This window comes from Humulus lupulus, chromosome 1 (assembly GCF_963169125.1).
Source record: "Humulus lupulus chromosome 1, drHumLupu1.1, whole genome shotgun sequence".
NCBI classification, from domain to species: domain Eukaryota; kingdom Viridiplantae; phylum Streptophyta; class Magnoliopsida; order Rosales; family Cannabaceae; genus Humulus; species Humulus lupulus.
Genome location: NC_084793.1, coordinates 263,446,589 through 263,466,433, shown reverse-complemented (window position 1 = coordinate 263,466,433; position 19,845 = coordinate 263,446,589). Strand labels below are relative to the sequence as shown.

Sequence of the window (19,845 nt, the reverse complement as noted above, 5' to 3'; positions counted from 1 at the left end):
AGATATGAGAAGGAAAGAGACCCAACATAGGGTATCTCAAAGTGTTGGGGTATCTCAAAGTGTTGGGGTATCTTGCCTATTGCAAGATCATTGGGGCTAAAAGGACCAAGTTGGGTCCAATGGTCATTAATTGTATATGTAGGCTATGCCTCAAATAGCAAGGTCTATAGACTATTAGATTTAGAGTCTAATGTCATAATTGAACATGTCGTCTGATAGTGGTGACATTTCGCCTGACACATTAAATTAATTTGTGTTTTGGCTCCAAAAATGTGTGGGTAAAAGGTTGTTTACTATTGGTTAAGCCGAATGACGACGTCTACACTATAAATAAGAGTTAAAAAATCTTGATCACACTTTTCAACTCTCTCTGTCTCTAGTTTTCTAAGAACACTCAGTTTTTCCAAGAAACTCATCAATAATTGCTTGACTTGTGTGAGTTCCAAATGCTTGTTAAATCCCACTTCTCATTTCATCTTGGTGAAGCTTCAAGCAACTTTGGGAAGACTTGGAATAGAGATTTTGGATAGCGATACTCATCATGTATAAACTTTTTGATGTTCTTTCAAGTTTGAAGAATTAATTATTCAATTCAAATGTTGTATCTCTCTAAAACTCTAACTATCTAAGATAGACTATTTGGATTTCATTTTTTAGTTTCCCGTTATATTTTGTGTTTCCACATTTGATAGTTATATTATATTTTATCCGAGGATTTCATTTATTTAGGAAAAGAAATTTCACTATCTATTTTACATCATTTTTTAAATCTTGCTTTAATCTTTGAATTTTCTCCATAACATGTGTTTCTTGATTAGTCTCTAGGGTTTGTATTATTGATTTTATTCCTATAATTCATTATTGTTGTATAGTGTGTAAGCCATAAATTCCCAACAATATATACACTTAGGTAACATCATTTTAACCATTGAGATAGGACTTTAGGATGGTCTATCTCAGCGGTTCTAAGGTAATTGTCGATACAGACCTAGCTAGGGCTTCTAAACGATGGATGACATCAACTTAGTGCATTATGAATGTATTGAGTTCTTAACCGAGTTAATGTTATGATGTACTCTACACAAGTTGATTAACTTTAGGTTAACTTGTTTACGTTAGATTTTATTTACTTATTTAGCTTGATATTAAATACTAATTGTATTATAAGATATGATGTAAACTTTTATTTTATATATTTTGGTTAGATTTGTTAATGGTATGTTATTAGTGAATTAATAATATTTAAGTTTTTTTTTTATGGGGACCTATCTCAATGGTTCACAACTCTTCAAATAGGATACACCTTGTCTCAACATAGCACATCGATTTTGAATGGTCAAAAAGACTCTGTTAGCAGTTTTAAATCGCGAAGATGGATATTTTTATCAATATGAATGGTTTAAAATATATCTCATGAGTGTGTATAAAATGTGCATGTATTATTTGTATAAAGTACGTGACTAAAGCTATTTAATTATAAAATAAATAAAATTGTACTATAATGATCTTTAACTTACCGTTATATCTTGAAAACTTTGTTTAATTAGATATCTGAGCGCTGATATAATTTATTTATTAAGTGGAGTCTTATAGTAATTAGGTTCTTGAAGTCTTTTTTTTTTTTAAAAAAAAGAATCAAAATTTCCCATGCTCCACTTGTTTTAACCTTTTTCATTCGTCTACAGTTGAGTGGACAATTTACTTCCAAAAAAACTTCCCCATTATTGAAAATATCAAAAATAAGTTAATCTTGAAGATTCAAATCCATTGTATAAATATATATATATATATATATATCTTTCGTTATCAAATAGCGACTCTAATTCTAAAATCGTTGAGTAATCTTCTCTTTTTCTCATTGCTTTCACACTTATCCTCATAATTACCAAACACATTCTATCTTCCATTGTAAATTCCTTTTTACTTTTCAAAATAGAAAGTGGAGAATAATAAAAGTGGTGAATTAATTACTCTCCTCCCTCCCCTTTTTTCTTTTTTTAATCTTACACCTAAGTTTTCTGATTCTCCAAAGGAAATATTTTTCCAATAAAGTTAATGAACATATACAGTAATGTTCATAGGTGCATTGAGTCTGACAAAGCAGAAAAGAGTAATATAGTTAAGTATGTAAATTTGACTGGTTAACAGCTAAGCATGGTCTTAGAGAATAAACACTATTAATTACTGACCACTGACTGTTATGTTTGTGTACTTCAACACCGATTCCAACACCATTTTTCCCTTTTATTTACAAAAGAGACAACAACACAATCGAATGGGTGCAATTGTAATTTGGAAATGAATTAAGGGTTGCATTGCATTATAATTTTTCTTAACATACAGAGATCATAAACAAAAATCCCAAAAGAGTAATATTGACCATGTCAGTTTGAAAAACATTTTCACCACAATCGAAGTCTCAGTTTTAATAAATAGATAAATATCTATGTATATTTATATGCCTAACTCTACTCTTTTTTTTTTTATTATTATTATTCATTTCTCTCTGGTGTGTTTTGTGGGGGCTCACGATCTATAATTAAAACTGTAAATTAAACTGGGTTTGGGTTGGTAGAGGTTTTAACAGCTCTGACTCTCACTGCCCTGTAATATATTTTTATATAAAACTTAGTTGGGTTTGGTTTTACCAAGAAATTGAATGTTTGATGAGTAGGACCCCAAGCACAATCAGAAGAGCCACTAGAGACCAAAGGCAGAGAATTTTAATTTTAATTTTTTCTTTCCCTTAGTATGTGCAGTGAAAACTGTAGAAAGTGGGAAATGGGTTCAAGGGAATGGTCAGTCAGAATCACATGATTAATGTACACTATAGGACCATATCTTAATATATATATATATATGTATATTTTTAAGTGATTTCTTTGTTAACATATGCATTCACTCACTTATTAACCCTATATGTCTAATATTTGTTATACTTTTCTGACAACCTTCTTATACTTCTACTTATACTGATACCACTACCACTGAAATTTGTTGAGTCAAGCAAAGAATAATTATGTTTGTGAACCACTAAATAAATAATTGTGACTACTGCAAGCATAGTCTCTAGTAGTGATAACTATGGTTCTCAATTCTTGTCTCTTTTTCTGACTTGAACAATAAACAAATATGATATGATATGATTATATGTGTTAATTGAAAAATTGATTGCAGCACCAAAAATTTGAACACTAATGAAAATAAAAATATGCATAATACTAGGTTACTTTTCATGAATGTGTAAGGTGTTAATGTTAGCTCACTTATGCAATAACATGAGGTTCATATCATTTACCCCAGACCATGGTCTTTAAAATAAAAAATATAATATAATAATTTTGATTTTTTCTTTCTTTCATTAAAATCATACATTCTCGTAAATATCATATTTATATATATGATCTATTTTTTAAATGTTATTTTGCATTTTAGTCTAGTTTTAATAATTTTTTTTTTTATAAAATGACATCTCATAATTTAAACAACTAGTTGAAAATTTATACAGATAGTCGAAAAATTCAAACAGTCGATCGAAAATTTTAAACAATTACTATTTTACAAAAAATTATTAAAAGTAAATCAGAATTCAAAATCATTTAAAAATGAGCTCCTATTTATATATATTAATTTTGAAATTGTTGTCAACCACGTATGCAAACGATTGTGATCAAATTTAGTATTATAATAAAAAGTAAATGAAGACTAAAGTAAATTTAGTAACCAGTATTTTTAATATATTGTACTTTTTATAGTGCTCTTGCACACTCTTTAAAGTAGCCAGTCTTTATAAATATCACTCAAAACTATCAAATTTACTATAGAGCAAATGCTCTTCTTAAAAAGAAATTACAAATTGACACTGTAGCTTCTCTACATTTATGTTGCGCTATTCATTTCTTTAAAATTATTCAATTATTTTATTTACTCTCTTTTGTGTGTGGTGTTATGCATACGTATATAGTGCTTCATAGGTAGGGAGGGGCATCACTTTTGCCCTTATCATAGATGCGTTTTCTTCTATTTTTAGTATTTGAAAAAATTATAACTCAAATTTTTGTATGATGACGTACATTATAGTTATAACAGACATTCTGTCAATTTCTAAGAAATTTTGAATAATTTATGAAGCTGAAATCAGAGTTTAAATAATATGTTTTCCACGTGTACAAAAAAAATCAAGCACACGTGCAACTAACTATTTGAACTCTGATTTCGGCATCATAAATTATTCAAAATTTTTAAAAAATTAGCGGAATGCATGTTATAACTAAAATTGAGTTATAATTTCTCCAAGTGTCGCGAAAATATAAAACGCTCGTACGATAAGAGAAAACGTGATGCCCCTACCTAAGAAAATTCATATGTATATATATACTAGGTAAAAATGACATACAATGTGCACGTTTATTTAGTTTTATTTAGAATATATATTAATTTATTTTTATTATGTTTTTTAATTATCATATAAATTTTAAATAAATAAATAATGTCATATAATGTAAAAGAATGACATAAACATATTAAAAAAACTAAAACATTATCTATAGTTTTTTTCTAAAAAATATTTTTTATATTTTTTAAAAAAATTCTAAATTAAATCTATGAATTTAAAAAGTTTATCTGAACAAATTTTAATTATTTAATTTAAAAAATTTAATTCCAACAAAAATTTATGTATTAATATATATTATTTAATTAATGGTTAGAACAGTTAAAATAAATAATTTCTCATTAAAAAAAATAAACAACAAAATAAGAAAATATGTATATTTATGTTTTATTTCACTATTACGTATATGTTTGGATAAACAAAATAAGTTAAATGATAAAATAAATAATTAATAAAAAATGAAAAGAATAAATTTAAGCACATAAATATTTTTTTGATATAGTTTTAAAACATAATTGATAGAGTAATTTAAATACTTTAATATGAAATTTTAAAATTTGTGATGAGAAATTATTATGGCTAATTTATTATTTTTATTTTTTTTCAATTTATTTACTTTATTTAGATGATTTTATTACTTTTAACTTTTTTAAATTTATTTACATTATTTAGATAACTTTAAATCAAACAGAAAACAACCATTTATGTTAAACTCATAGTTATAATATACAAAGATATAGGGGAATTCTATAGTAAATATGTCACTTTTACTCTTACCAGCATGAATGTCTTTATTTTCGACATGTGGAGAAATCATAACTCAAATTTTTTTTATATGACGATGTATTTTGTAGTATTTGTAGGCATTCCACAAATTTTCGTGAAATTCCGAATAATTTACGGTATCGAAAAATAGAGTTCAATATAGTTACTTGCACGTGGGTAAAAAAAATAGGCACGTGTGCAAGTGATTGTTTGAACCATGTTTTCGGCACCGTAAATTATTCAGAATTTCTTGAAAATAGGTGGGATATCTACTATAACTACAATGTACATCGTCATATTTTTGTAGAGAATTTGTTGCATTTTTTGCTCTTGAAAAAGCAAGGAAAGTGAAGGAAAAATGGCATTTTTGAGAGAAAAGAAAGAGCAAAAAGGAGGCCCAAGCTCCAGCCTTCAGCCACCCCACGGGCCTGCTTGCCTCCATACGGCCCAAGCCTGCACCAACAGCCCGCGTCTGCCCCAGCCCAAGGCCCAAGCGCAAACCTTCCTTCTCCTCACACGGGCCCGCCTGCCCCACGACACAGCCGTTTCCTTCACCCAGCCAAGCTCTAGCCCATGGCCCAGCCCGCAGTAGCCTCCCAGCCGCCTGAACCACTTGGCCCAGCCACCCAACCAGCCACCAGCACCCTTCTCTTGAGCCCACAATGTACCGTTGTCCCCTATGTCTAAAAATGCCACCTTTTTACCCAATTTTTCCACATATTTCACCACAAAATCATCATTACACCCTATAATTTACCTCTACATGCCATATTTACTTTATTTAATTAATTTAAGTTGATTATTTTAATGCTCTCATTTTGGCTATAAATATGGAATTTCAAGACCATTTTAGGGTGCTTAATTTTTGGGTAACCATCATCTTTTCTACCATTTTCTCTTTTATTTTGGTGTTTTTCAAGAGTATTTTCAAGTATGTATATTATTTATTTTGTAATTTCTATTCTAGTTATCTGCTTCTAATCTTTTTCATATGATTATTAATATCATGATGAATCAACTTGTAACTTGATAATATTTATGTTGTATGTTGATTTCTCTTATAATGCAACAAAGTTTATGGATTTTTCTTCTTCATATATGTCTTTCATCTTTAATATCTCATATTTTGGATTGTTAGATAATATTGCACTTTGTTCTTCATTTTTGCAAAACATAATATTCTTTGTGTAAGATGTGTCATTAAATTGTACACATCCAATGCTTAGAACAAAAATACTATGTTTTGCCTTATAAATAATGTTATTTGATTTTTTTTGTTTCATTAGGTTGATTTACAATAAATACTTTGAATACTTTTTTGAAAAGTGAAGAAAAATCCTATCTTTTTAGAAATAATTTATGCTTAAAATTATAAATATATTTGGAAAATAATAGTTTGACTTATTTTAACTATCACTAAAACTTGGGAATCAATATACTAATAAGTATTATTAAACTTACATTTTGTGGATTCTAGTATCTTAATAATCTTTCTTTTACAACTTATTTTCAAATCATAATTGGTTTATTTGTATTCTCTTAAATAGTTTTACTTTAAATCTTTTATTTTATGTTCATGACATTAAAACTTATCAATCTTTGGAGCAAGGTTAGAATTTATTAATTTTGGTTTAAAATAATTTTCTTTTTTATTTTAGACAACTCATTTGGGTTCGATCTCGTGCTTACACAAACACTATACTTCATTTACGATTCGTGCGCTTGCGAGTTATAAATTTTTAAAACATACTCATTTTGGGTCCATCAAGTTTTTGGCGCCGTTGCCGGGGAGTTGCAAGAAAGGAAACAAAATTTATCTCAAGTTTAGTGAATTCTTCAATTAGTTATTTAAATTTTTGCATTTTAAAAAAATTATATATACAAAAATATTAAAATATATATATATATTCATATAAAAACTAAAAAAAAAAGATAAAAAGAAAATTTGGGACAGTTCTACCACCCATAAAAAAAACTTACTTATATATTTATATTTATTATTTTTTTTAGTTGACTGCACTTGTGCCTCCTAATTCTGTTGTAATTTTGTTATAGTTTTTATTCCTTGTATTTCTTTATTAGTTGACGACCATTGTGCCTCCTAATTTTGTTGTAATTTTCTTTATTTATCTTTGTGTTATTAGTTTTTTTTTTTTTTTTTGCAATTTACTAGTTGATGGCAATTTTGCCTCCTAGCTAGTTGATGACAATTTTGCCTCCTAATTTTTTATCTTATGTTTTTGTTGATGGCACTTGTGCTTCCTAATTTTTACCTTATTTTTGTTATGGTTGATTGGATGCTATGCCTCCCAACTCTTGCTTAATTTTTTATAGTCTTATTTAATTCTACCTTATTTTTCTTTGTCTTTTATTATATTATTGTTTAATTGTGAAAAAAATACTTTAAATAAAAAAACCTAAATCTTGTCCTTTCACCATAAACAATTTTTGCTTAAAGGAAATTTGAACAAAATTCCCAATCTGCCTCTACTAATTAACATCGGGGAGTTGTTAGTAGTGTGCGAGTAAGTGGAATCAAATAGGCCTGGGGACAAGTAAACCATAAAAATTATAGTTGTGAAATCTCTAAAAAATTATAAGTATGCTCTGTGGTTGCAGTTTTAACTAATCTTCCACATTAGAAAATTGTTTGTTTGAGATCATTTTTGTTGCCTTGTTTGTGAAAATTGTATGCATCATTGGGAACGTAATTCTAAAAATCGATTAGTAAAAAGATGTTTATCTTTGTTTTAAATTGAAATCGTTAGTAAAAATTTGAGCAACATGGAACCAATTGCTAATATTACTGGAAATCCTGTTGATGAAAATGTTGTGCCTGGAAAAACATTGCTTGAGTATTTTGCACCGATTTCATCTAATGCTCCTTCATATATTGTTCTTCCAACCACTTCTGCTACCCATTTTGAGCTTAAACCATCAATCATTCAATTGTTGCCATCTTTTTATGTGTTAGATATAGAGGATCCTATCAAAGATTTCTTAGAAATTTGCTCAACATTTAAATTTCAAAACTTTTCTGATGAGTCGGTCAAACTAAGATTGTTCCCTTTTTCATTAAAAGACAAATAAAAAGCTTGGTTAAATTCCCTTCCCACGGGGTCTATAACTACATGGGATCAACTTTATAATAAATTCTTGCTGAAATTTTTCCTATGTCTAAAACTGATAGTCTAAGGAGAGAAATCTCTGAGTTTTTTCAAAGAGATAATGAAGAGTTTTATGAATGTTGGGAAAGATTTAAAGATTTATTATTAAAATGTCCTCATCATGGTTTTGAAAAATGGAGACTTGTAAAATATTTTTATGATGGTTTGACTCCCTCTAATCATCAAATGATTCAATCTATGCATACTAGAATTTTTTTAAAGTTTCAAGGACAAAAGGCTTGAGACGCCCTTGAAGATTTATTTGTCAATTCACAACAATGGAGTTATTTTGATCCTAGGTCTAGGTCAACTAATTCACCAAAAATAGGAGGAAGGTATGAAGTAAAAGATGAATTAGACTTAAGAACATCCTTAGACAAATTAGCGAGAAAAGTAGAAGCTTTAGCCATAAGCCAAACTATAAATTCTCCAATACAACCAAGAAAAAATATTTGTTCTATATGTTCTAGTTCTTGCCATAATGCCCAATCATGTCCTTCCTACCAAGAAGCCTTTTATGAGGAGGCCAATGCTCTCCATGCTTATGGGAAACCAAACAATAGCCCATTTTCATCCACTTATAATCCAAATTGGAGAAACCATCCAAACTTTTCTTGGAGACAAAACCAACCTCAAATGAATCAAGGATACCAATACAACACGCAAAACCAAACTCATGCCCCACAAAATCAACCAAATCCTCAACAAAGGAAATCTTCCTTAGAAGATACTTTACAACAATTTATGCAATCCACTCAACAAATCCTACAAATTCAGTCTTAATCAATTACCAAACTCGAGACACAAGTAGGATAACTCGCTACTGCTTTAGCTGATAGAGAAAAAGGAACATTCCCTAGTGTTTACCGAGTTTTTCGGAAACTAGAATTATAAAAAATAAGAGAGCTTAAAAAGAAAGGATTTAGAAAACGCAAGCAACGTTTTTACGTGGTTGGGGCGTTAATGAGCCTTAGTCCACGAGTCAGTTGTATTAGAGCTTAGAGAGCTTTTGACAATGGAGTTTTATGCAAGATTTAGCAGAGTAATTGCTCACAAGAAAAAACTAGGATCCCCCCTCCAATGCGCCACTATTCATATTTATAGGCAGGCGAGTGCACTGGGCTTGGGTCGGGCTAGTCCGGGCCCAATAAGGGTGTAAATATTATTTTCTCTCTGATGGAGGCTCAATACAAAGGATTGAAATATAAAACATAAATTAACCAAGGCCCATTAGGCCAGCCCAAACACGATCGCATTATAAGACTTACGACAGACTGGTGTTTCAGTCTGGGTGTCATGGGCTACGAGGTAGATTCGGGGGACAAGATCTGTCAGTGTAGTGGTGGCGCAGTTCTGAACCAACAGCATACATTCCCGAGGCAGCCTCCTCTGCAGGTTACTTATGGGGACATAGCTCCACGCTTCCTGGGATGACGTCAGTATCAGGGATACTTTACCATGCCAAACTCATCCAACCGACCCAGGTCCGTTTACCAATGTCCCCCTCCATTTACCAGGGTCCCGGTCCATTTACCAGGACCTGGATTTATCCACAGCGATCCCGGCCTACTCTTGGACTTGGGACTTACGACCTCACCATTGCACCCCGAGGGGGTCCCGGAGGTAGAGGTCCGGGAGTATGCATCGTGCCAACGCGATGGTCCTGGTTAACGTTTCGGGATGCCCTTTGGGCTTTGCTGAGACATGGGCTGCCAATATTTGTTCTATCTTCATCTACTGGGCCCGACCTGGGCTTTAAGTTCCTGGGAGGCGGCCCATTAACTCAGAATGTGGATCCGTACACGGGGAGAAACGGGGATAACAATTACCCTCAAGCTTTCATCTGTGCTTGCGCGATGAAGGCTTGTTACCTTCCCGGCTCAGCTCCGTATCTCTCGGTTTGATCTCAAGACGGTAGATCCGCTGCTGTGGGGGAGTGCTTGCTGAAAGTTCGTGGACTGAGCGCCTATTCCGACATCCCGGATCGAATCTTGAAGAGCTCGATCCATTTACTAGGGTCCGGGTTTGTTTACTAATGTCCGGGTCTGTTTATCAGAACCCTAGTTCATTTACTTCAGGGCTGTTGGGAGGCCTCCTGTTCACTCAACTTCATTATGATACGCATACGTATCCTCTTACGACTGGCACGTTGATGGCACTTGAATATGAAAGGTCAGAAGACATTTTATTGGTTGCCGTGTTGGCAATCATTCGTCAGCACGACTTCCGAAGTGTCCCATCCGCACGGACGACGGGGACCATTGGATGGGATGACCTTTGAGATGCTCTTCCTCTGGGTCGTTGGATCAGGGCTGCGCGAATCGCATCCTTGGGTAACCGCGACCCAGTATTCGAGGAGGCCCATTAATGTCCCTGCAAGATCCAGGACTGTCTGATGGGTGGAATCGTTTCAGACCGTTAGATCAAAACAGCCTTCTGGTTCTTATAAATAACCTCATATTCTCATTTGACATCTTTACACTCTCAGAATAAAAAACGCTTAAAAGACCTTTTATGTCTGAGCTCGCCGACGAAATTCACAATCATCTACTTCATCTTCACCGCCATTTATTTTCGACGTGCCTGATCTCCGCACCTTTACCTGAGTAGACGACCTCGGCCTGTCCAATAGGCGAGCTTTTGAGCCGCCTTCATCTGTTCAAGACCGCGATTTTGTCGTCACTGTCGCCGGAAATACATCATTTTTCACGACTAGTCCTTTCCAATAAGTTTTCCTAACTTTGTCTTTTGTTTTCTTGCGTTTGCCACATCGTCAAAATTGTCTATTTAGGTTGTTAGAGCTCACCTCTATTTAGGCTGGCTCTGTGTGCATTAGAATAGGTTAGGAAAAAATTGTCCGGACTGCCCCGGATCTCCTCAGGTTCGGGCGGTTCCTGGACAAGCGGTAATAGGCCGGCTTAGCAGAACTTCAGCTAGATCCCTTATTATTAGTTCCCGATCAGGGTTCCGCGGTTCCTTGGTGATCTCGGACCTGATCCAGAGGGGACACTTCCAAGAAGTTCGTAGGAGAGCCCCCGTGCCTTAACCAACCTTCTTGGGTTTTGGTACTGACTGCTTGGTTGTTTGTTTTATTCTGTTTTGCTCCCATATCATCAGCCATGAATTCCGGCGTTACCCTCCATTCAGAAGAACATGTTCAAACAACCCCTTTCACTCCCGAAATTATCGAATGTTGTACGCCCTGGAGAAGCATTTGGGCGTGGAGTCGACATCCGGACTATTCTATAACCACTTGGCTAGTAAAGAAGAGAAATCTCACACCGACGTGGGCGAATTCGGGGCCTGGAGCATAGGCCACATCAGTGCGGGAGCCATTCTCCCACTTCATGGTTACTTTGCGCAATTCCTCAAGTTTGTGGGGATTGTGCCATTCTAGCTCTTGCCTTAAGCATACCGACTGCTTGTGGGATGTTGCATATTCTGCATAGCGAAGGGAGTCCCGGATCTGACTTCGGCAGAGGTGCTGTATTTCTACAAGCTGGAGCCGCAGCTCAACGTCAAGGACAAGACCCTGGACGACTTCTACAGACTAAAACTGCGGGGCAACTACGATGCTCCCACCAGCACATGGAAGCACCCCCCGGATGTCAAACATTACTAGTTCATGGCGTTCGGGTTTCTTTTGGATAGGAACCCCACGCTGATGCTGGACTTCCTGCGAGTGGGTAAGTGGCTTCCCGTTCCCTAGTTTCTTTATTATTTTCACTTTTTATTCCTCATTCTCAATATATTGCCCTGGATGACAGGACCCTATGCCCAAACTCCCCTCACCCAGTTTATCCTGGACCGGAAGAAGTTCTACTCCACGCTAAGCGCGGAGGATTTGGACGTAGGGGGCTACGTCAACACCGAAATCCTCCGAGTGGTCGGGATGTTAGCTGCCAACCAAACGATCAAGGCCCCCAGCCTCCGGGGGATAATTTGGGAGAAAGACCCAGCCTTGAGGGAGGAGCTGGCCCTTGAGCACATCAAGGCTATGGAGGTCGCGGCCTTGGCAGACGCAACCAAAAGGAAGTGGGACCAGCCTTAGCAGAAGGAGAATGCCACCTCCGAGGAGCTGGAAACCCTCTTCGATGAGGCCCAACCGAACACAGGGACCCCCGGTGGTGGTGTATCAGGGCAAGGTAATTCACCTTTGCTATTGATTTATGCTCCCCATGTTGGGGACTTAGTTAGGGATAGACTAGCTTATCGAGGCCCCCTGTTTGGGGCTGATGGAGAAATGAGACCTTCGTCTCCCATCACTGTAGATCTGGAAACTCTCATGTATTCATCTGGGTTCCTTCAATATGGGAACTTCCTATACCCAGATGACATGGGAGACCGAGTCCATTCCTTCACCTTAGGAGAATTAAGTCGAGTCTGAGTTCTAGACAAGGGTTCGTTTTGAAGTACTTTTAGCCTTACTTTTACTCATTTGTCTTAACTTGTTTATTTTGATAATTCCCTTTTTGTTTGTCTATTTCAGAAGACTCCGACATGTCCAACCTCGTGGAGAAAATGAAGCAGGCCCTTGAGGCCCGGGCTGCCAAGGCTAGGGCTTCGGCCAAAAAAGCCGCTAAAGGTGCACCCAAGCCGAAAGCTCTGGACGCGATCCGTCGAGGAGGCCTCAGCCGCGGTCCTGATCACGACAGTTCATCCTGAAACTATCCCAGCTCTCTCTACTCATCCTCCGGTAATCGACCTGGAGCGGGAACCGCTGGTGAGTCGGGGTTCCAAGAAGAGAACCGCAGACTCGGGCGCGGGTGAGGCCACGAAAAGGACGAAGAGGGTCAAGACCAAAGACGCTGGCTTGGCCGAGGATTCCTCCAGGGAAAGTCAACTTGCTGCCTAGGAGCTTCTGGAAGCGCTTGTGCTTCCCATCCATCTGGCTTTGCCCGAAGAGGGAGAGGCAATCATGCAAGAGGAACGGTCCAAAATGGTGTCCCGGATGTGGGAGCATGGTCGGGAGAAAAGGGACGAGGTCTACCGGGCCTTGACGATCCATCGTAAGGTCGAGTTTTTAGAGCATCTGGCGGCCTTCAGTGCTTCCCAGCCGATCGTGGACCGACTTGTTGCTGAAACTGGGTTCCGTCCTAAGCTGGGGCAGGACACAGCTCCATTCGCCGCGGACTTGCTGGAGCAGGTAAGGGCTACTATGTCCAACCTGCAGTTGAAGCAGTATGCCACTATGGCCAACCAGGCTGTGCTGTTCATCTCCCAGGCCATCCGCCATCAGGCCACTGCTGTAAGTTATCCGTTTACATCTCCTTTTGCTTCTTGCATTTTTAGTTCTTCATATTTTTCAAACTTCAATTCATTCCAAGACGCTCTACTGGCTCACCAGAATGCCAACTTGGTGGCCGAGATGGCAATGAAAAAGGAGACGGGCCAACTGAAGCTGGAGGCGGCTGTGAACCAGTGGGAAGCTGCTAAGGAAGCCCTGGCCAAGGAGGTGGCTCAGGCCAAAGCGGACCGCAAAGAGGCTGCCCTGACTAAGTTTCAACTTGAAGAGACTATGCCCCGCAGAGAAGCCGAGAATAGCAAGTTGGTGGCTAGTTTGGAGGTGGAGCTTCTCCGAGTAAAGGCTCTACAGGAAGCGGCCGAATCCCAGTCTACCCAGGACCGTGAGAGGGTCACTGGTCTTGAGTCTCGGGTCCATGAATTGGACGACCTGCTTCAGCAGGAGGTCAAGGCAGACGATGAGACCCGTCGTGAGAAAGAACAGGCGAACGCCTTGTTGGAGGCCACCTTTGACGAGGCCATCTACATGGTCTGGCTCCAGGAAAAGAACATGAACCTCCTGCTTTACCCCGACCCTGCCGCGAAAGGAGATGATTTTGAGGCCAAGGAGAAAGCTAACACGGAGCCCTTGGACGAGGAAGAGGCGGGTGGGGCCAACTCGGAGGCGTCAGGACACAGAGAGGCCTAAGCCCAGATCCCTCTTGTAATTTGTTTTTTGTAATTTATTTGTAACATTTTTATGGACGCGAGTACATCCAAGACAATTTTTATATTTATATTTACTTTATTTCTTGCACAAGGTTTTCCTGTTTCCATTCGTTAAGCTTTCACTAAGTGTTTTACCACAGTGCATGAATGAATCGAATGTTTGGTCCTGGCTCCAACGGCCGAGACCATTGGGGAAAAGTTGTGGAAAACGTCTCTTTCGGTGACCCGTGTTTGGGTCTTTACGGCCTGGAATGAGTTATCACGATTTTTACAATACGGGCTCCAACGGCCCGGACCATTAGAGATTTCTTTTTTTTTTTTTAGATTTTGACTCATTAACTCGCTTTAACCCTGTTGTTCAGGTTCCAACGGCCTGGGCCATTAGGCAGTTGATAATTGTTTCCAAATTTACTTGTCCCGATTCTAGTGTTCAAGTTTCGATGGCCAGGACCATTAGGGATTAGTTGATTAGCTTATTTTGAAATGTGGGTTAGGTTCCCATGACCTGGGCCATTTATAAGACTAATTTTAGACAACTTACACCTGGGACTCGCGCTCCACTGGTCCTGTGCTATTGTAAAGAGGACGTGGATGGGTATTTCGTTATCCGGGACCATACTTGGTCAACCGATTTTTTAGGTATTTTATACCCCCGGACCATGCATGTCCGGGTTAGGATTAGGGTTGGCCCGCATTGTCCTATTGGATATTATACCTCTGGGCCATGTATGTATGGGCCAGTATTAGGCCTGAGCCTCGCGTTCTATTCGGTTTGTACCCCCGAACCTTGGCGGTCCGAGTTTGGACTAGGCATTGGCCTTGCGTCCTTTCGGAAGGAGTTGGTTTTCCATTGCCATCTGCTCGTACGATCCGAATTAAGAGCATTTGGCTTCCTATTTTGTTTTTGTTCTCGGACTTGCTCGTGGATACACCCCCCCCCCCTAGTGAGTTAAGGCTGGTCTTGGGTCACTCGCTTATGGAGACAGACGAGAACTTTCATTGTTTTAAAATATTTCTTTGTGACGTTTTGTACACGTCATTTTTATTATTCAAGAAATCGCCCTGGGGCATACATTGTTTACAAAGAAAATTTAAAGCTGAAATTTGCTCTCCTGACTACTGATAGTACTTACAGAGATGTTCCGCGCTCCAGGGCCTTGGGACTTCAGTTTCGTCGAGTCATTTTAAACGGTATGTTCCCGGACATACTTCATGTTGGATTTCATATGGTCCCTCCCAGTTCAGGCCCAGAACCCCCACTCCTGGATCTTGGGTTGCAAGGAAGACTCTCCTTAGAACTAGATCGCCGGTCTCAAACCTTCGGCTTTTTACTTTCGAGTTAAAATGTCGAGTGATCTTGCCTTGATACATCTTCAACTGAACTTGGGATTCTTCCCGGATCTCTTCAATAAGATCTAAGGATTCCTGGAGTAAAGTGTGGTTCTGAACAGGATCGTACGTATCCCTTCTGTGGGATGGGACAGTTGTTTCCACTGGGATGACGGCTTCGCATCCGTAGACCATGGAGTAAGGAGTATGTCCGGTAGACGTTTTTTCGGTGGTCCGGTATGCCCATAGTACGTGGGGCAACTCCTCAGGCCATTTTCTCTTGCAGGCTTGAAGATTTTTCTTCAACGTTCCCTTCAGGATCTTGTTGATGGCCTCCATTTGCCCGTTTGCTTGAGGTATGGTGACCGCGGAGAAGCTCTTGATGATACCATGTATTTCACAGAAGTTCGTGAAGTGGATGCTGTCAAATTGCTTTCCGTTGTCAGACATAGTCTTGTAAGGGAGTCCGTACTGGCACACGATGTTATTGATGACGAAGTCCATGGACTTCTTTCAGGTGATGGTGTTCATAGGTTCCACTTTGACCCACATGGTATAGTAGTCGACGACCACGATAACATACTTCACACCACCTTTCCCGGTCGGGAGCGATCTTCCTAGGTCGATTCCCCATACCGCGAAGGGCTAGGGACTTGTCATTAGAGTTATTTCCGTTGGAGGGGCTCGCGGGATCTTCGCGCACCTTAGGCATTGTTCGCATTTGCGAACGTAATCAACACAGTCTTTATTCATGGTTGGCCAGAAATATCCTTGGCGTAGGATTTTCTTGGACAAGCTGAGTCTGGCTGTATGATCTCCGCAGAAGCCTTCGTGCACCTCGTACATGATTGTGCTCATTTCGGTCCTAGATAGAGCTTTCCCTCTATCATGACGTATCTATGGACCTGGTACTGAAGCTTCCTAGTTGTTGCCCTGTCCGTGGGCGACCCCCCGGTTGTTAGGTATTGGATGATGGGTCCCATCCAGGATGTGGAGTAGTCTATAGTGTTGATCATGGGGGTTTGAATACTTGGTACGGGGAGATGGTTGATCGTGACCAGCCCGAAAAGTTCTGCCTCAGCATCTGTGGCCAGTTTTACCAACGTGTCCGCAAATACGTTTTGTTCCCTGGGGATCTGGCGGATGGAGTGCTTCTTGAAAGTTTGAAGCATCTCTCGCGTCTGAGTCATGTAAGCTGCCATCTTTTCCCCTTTTATTTAGTATTCTCTCGAGATTTGTCTGACAACCAACTGGGAATCGCTATAGATCTCTAGGTTTGCGGCCCCTGCCTCCCGGGCCAGGCGCAACCCGGACAACATGGCCTCGTGCTCAGCCTCGTTGTTCGAAGCCTTGAACTGGAAACGCAGGGCGTTTTGTAACTGGTGTCCATGTTGCAACACTAGGATGATTCCAGCCTGCTTCATTTTCATTCGAGGCTCCGTCCACAAAAACCATCCACACAGGCACCGTAGGATCAGTGGGATCGTCCTCTTTGGTGATCCCGGAGCATTCCACGATGAAGTCGGCCAAGGCCTGTCCCTTTATTGATATTCGAGGGACATACGTAATGTCGAACTGACTCAGTTCCATGGCCCACTTCAAGAGTCTTCCCGATGACTCAGGTTTTTGAAACACTTGTCGCAAGTGATGGTTGGTCAGAACTCTTATGGCATGGGCCTAGAAATAAGGCCTAAGCTTCCGGGATGCGATTAGTAGGTAAAATGTCATCTTTTCGATAAGTGGGTATCGTGCTTCCGCACCTAATAACCTTTTGCTCACGTAATAGACCGGGAGCTGGGTTTTCTCGACTTCCCTTACTAGTGCGGCATTGATGGCATTATCGGTTACGACCAAATAAAGGTACAACGGTTCTCCCTCCTCCAGTTTTCCCAGAATCGTTGATCGGGCCAGGTGTTCTTTTAGTCTGTGGAAAGCCTCTTCGCATTTGGCTGACCATTCTAACCTTTGGCTTCCCCGAAGAATGTTGAAGAACGGGATGCATTTGTCCATGGCCTTTGAGACGAAGCGGCTATCCGCCCTGTCAGGCTTTGAACATCTTTGTGCTTCTGTGGCGAGGGCATGTCAATCAGTGCTTTGATTTTGTCTGGATTGGCCTCTAATCCCCAGTAGGTTCCTATGAATCCAAGGAATTTCTCGGATGCCACACCAAAGGTGCATTTTTTGGGATTCAACTTCATCCCATACCTTCGAATGACCGCGAAGGCTTCGGCCAGGTCATTAGCATGTCCTCCGGATGTCTTGGACTTGACCAGGATGTCGTCGATGTAGACCTCCATGTTCCTTCCTAGCTGGGCTTGGAACATTCTGTTGACGAGCCGTTGATACGTGTCCTTGGCATTTTTGAGTCCGAAGGGCATGACGATGTAGCAGTACACCCCCTTGTCGATTTTAAAAATAGTATGTTCCTAACCCGCTACATGCATAGAGTCCTGATTGTAGCCTGAGTAGGCATCCATGAAACTCAAGATCTCGTAGCCAGATGTTGCTTCTGCCATCTGATCGATCCGAGGGAGCGGGAAGCAATCTTTAGGGCAAGCTTTGTTGAGATCCGTGAAGTCGATGCATGTTCTCCAGGTCCCGTTCGGCTTAGGCACCAACACTGGGTTGGCTAGCCACACGGGATATGAGGCTTCTCAGATGAAGTTGATCGAGTATAACTTTTAAATTTCCAGCTTGAGGGCTTCCGCCCTTTCTTCCCCTAGGGGTCTTTGTTTCTGCCGGATCGGGGTTGCATCCTTGTCGATATTCAAGGCGTGGCAGATGATATTGCGGTCGATTCTGGTCATATCTGAATGAGACCAGGCCAGGACATCCTAGTTCTCCTTCACCCGGGCGATGATGGCGGCCCGGACCTCTGCATTCAGGTTCTTCCTGAGTTGGATTGCCTTGGTCGGGTCGGTGTCACTGATGCACTCCTCTTCAATCTCCTCCATGGGTTCCAGTTTACGGTCCTCCCCTATTCGCGGGTCCAGCTCGTCTTCTTCCTGGACAAACCGTCTTGCTGGGGGAGGAGGCGGGACTAGATCGACGATTTCCTCAAGAGGTTCTTCGCGGACCATGTAAATGGGTCACGCAGATACGTGGTAACATTTCCGGACGCTCTTCTGATCTCCCCGGACTGTTCCTACTCCCTCATTGTCGCAGGGGAATTTCATGTAGAGGTGCCAGATGGAGATGATAGCCCCGAAGTCAACCAAAGATAATGTTGTAGGCGCTGGGGCAGTCCACCACTATGAACATACAAAATTTGAACGAGCCTTGGATCTCGTTCCCTAGTGTTACAGGCAACTGGATTTTTCCCATCGGGAGTATTGAGTCCCCATTAAAGTCGTAGATCTGGGTTGGTGATGAGGCCAGATCTGCCTCAGTCAAACCGATTGCGATGTAGGCATGTTTGAACAAGATGTTGACGGAACTTCCGTCATCCACCAACACTCTGGACACCATCTTGTTGGCGATTTTTCCATCAATGACCAGAGGGTCATGATGCAGGAAATGGACGTTGCGGGCGTCGTCTTCCGTGAAGGTGATGGGGAGGTTCATCAACTTCGGGCGTTGAGCCAGTGCTTGGACCAAGGTGGAAACCTCTTGGTTGTGGTCAAGTTCACTGAGGTAGCACTTTTTATCATTTTGGGACGGTCCCCCGAAATGGGGCCCGCCAGAGATGGTGGCTACGTGACCATCTACTCACGGGGGTGCGGTCCCGGCCGGGTAAGGCATTCCAAGTCCAAGCACAGCGGGAGCCCCCTGAGGGGCCTGTGCTCCCAGGCCCTTTGCGTATCCTCCCTGTGGAGGTGGGTACGCTCTAGGTGCGCCCGTGATCGTAGACTGTCCAGGGACTGCTGACAGTCCCAGAATTCCCATGGGGATCCTGACCCATTGGTGGAGATGTCCCAGCTTGATCAAATTTTCAATCTCGTCCTTCAGCTGCCAACATTCTTCAATTGTGTGGTCCACCTCCTTATGGTACGCACACCTTTTGTTGGTATCCCTCAGGTTCTTTCCTCCTTTGAACATGGGGGCTAGTTTCCGGTAATGAACCGTCCTTTCTGTGGCCAGGTAGATGTTTTCCCTAGTATCCATTAGGTTGGTGTATTCTGAATACTGGCTCGTAGTCCCTCTTGTCCTTCTTAGAAGGTTCGGAATGATTTTTTCCCTTCCTGGATCTCTTTCCCCGGGAGGGATTCACACTTGCCTCAGTTCCCCCCATCTGGGACG

General features: G+C 40.1%; 1 non-coding gene across 1 annotated transcript; it reads right to left on the bottom strand.

The window, feature by feature from the left end:
- Positions 1-8,346: 8,346 nt before the first annotated feature.
- LOC133813526 (small nucleolar RNA R71) lies at positions 8,347-8,453 on the bottom strand. Its single transcript, XR_009884535.1, has one exon. It is a non-coding gene; the product is annotated as a small nucleolar RNA R71 (small nucleolar RNA).
- Positions 8,454-19,845: the final 11,392 nt, after the last annotated feature.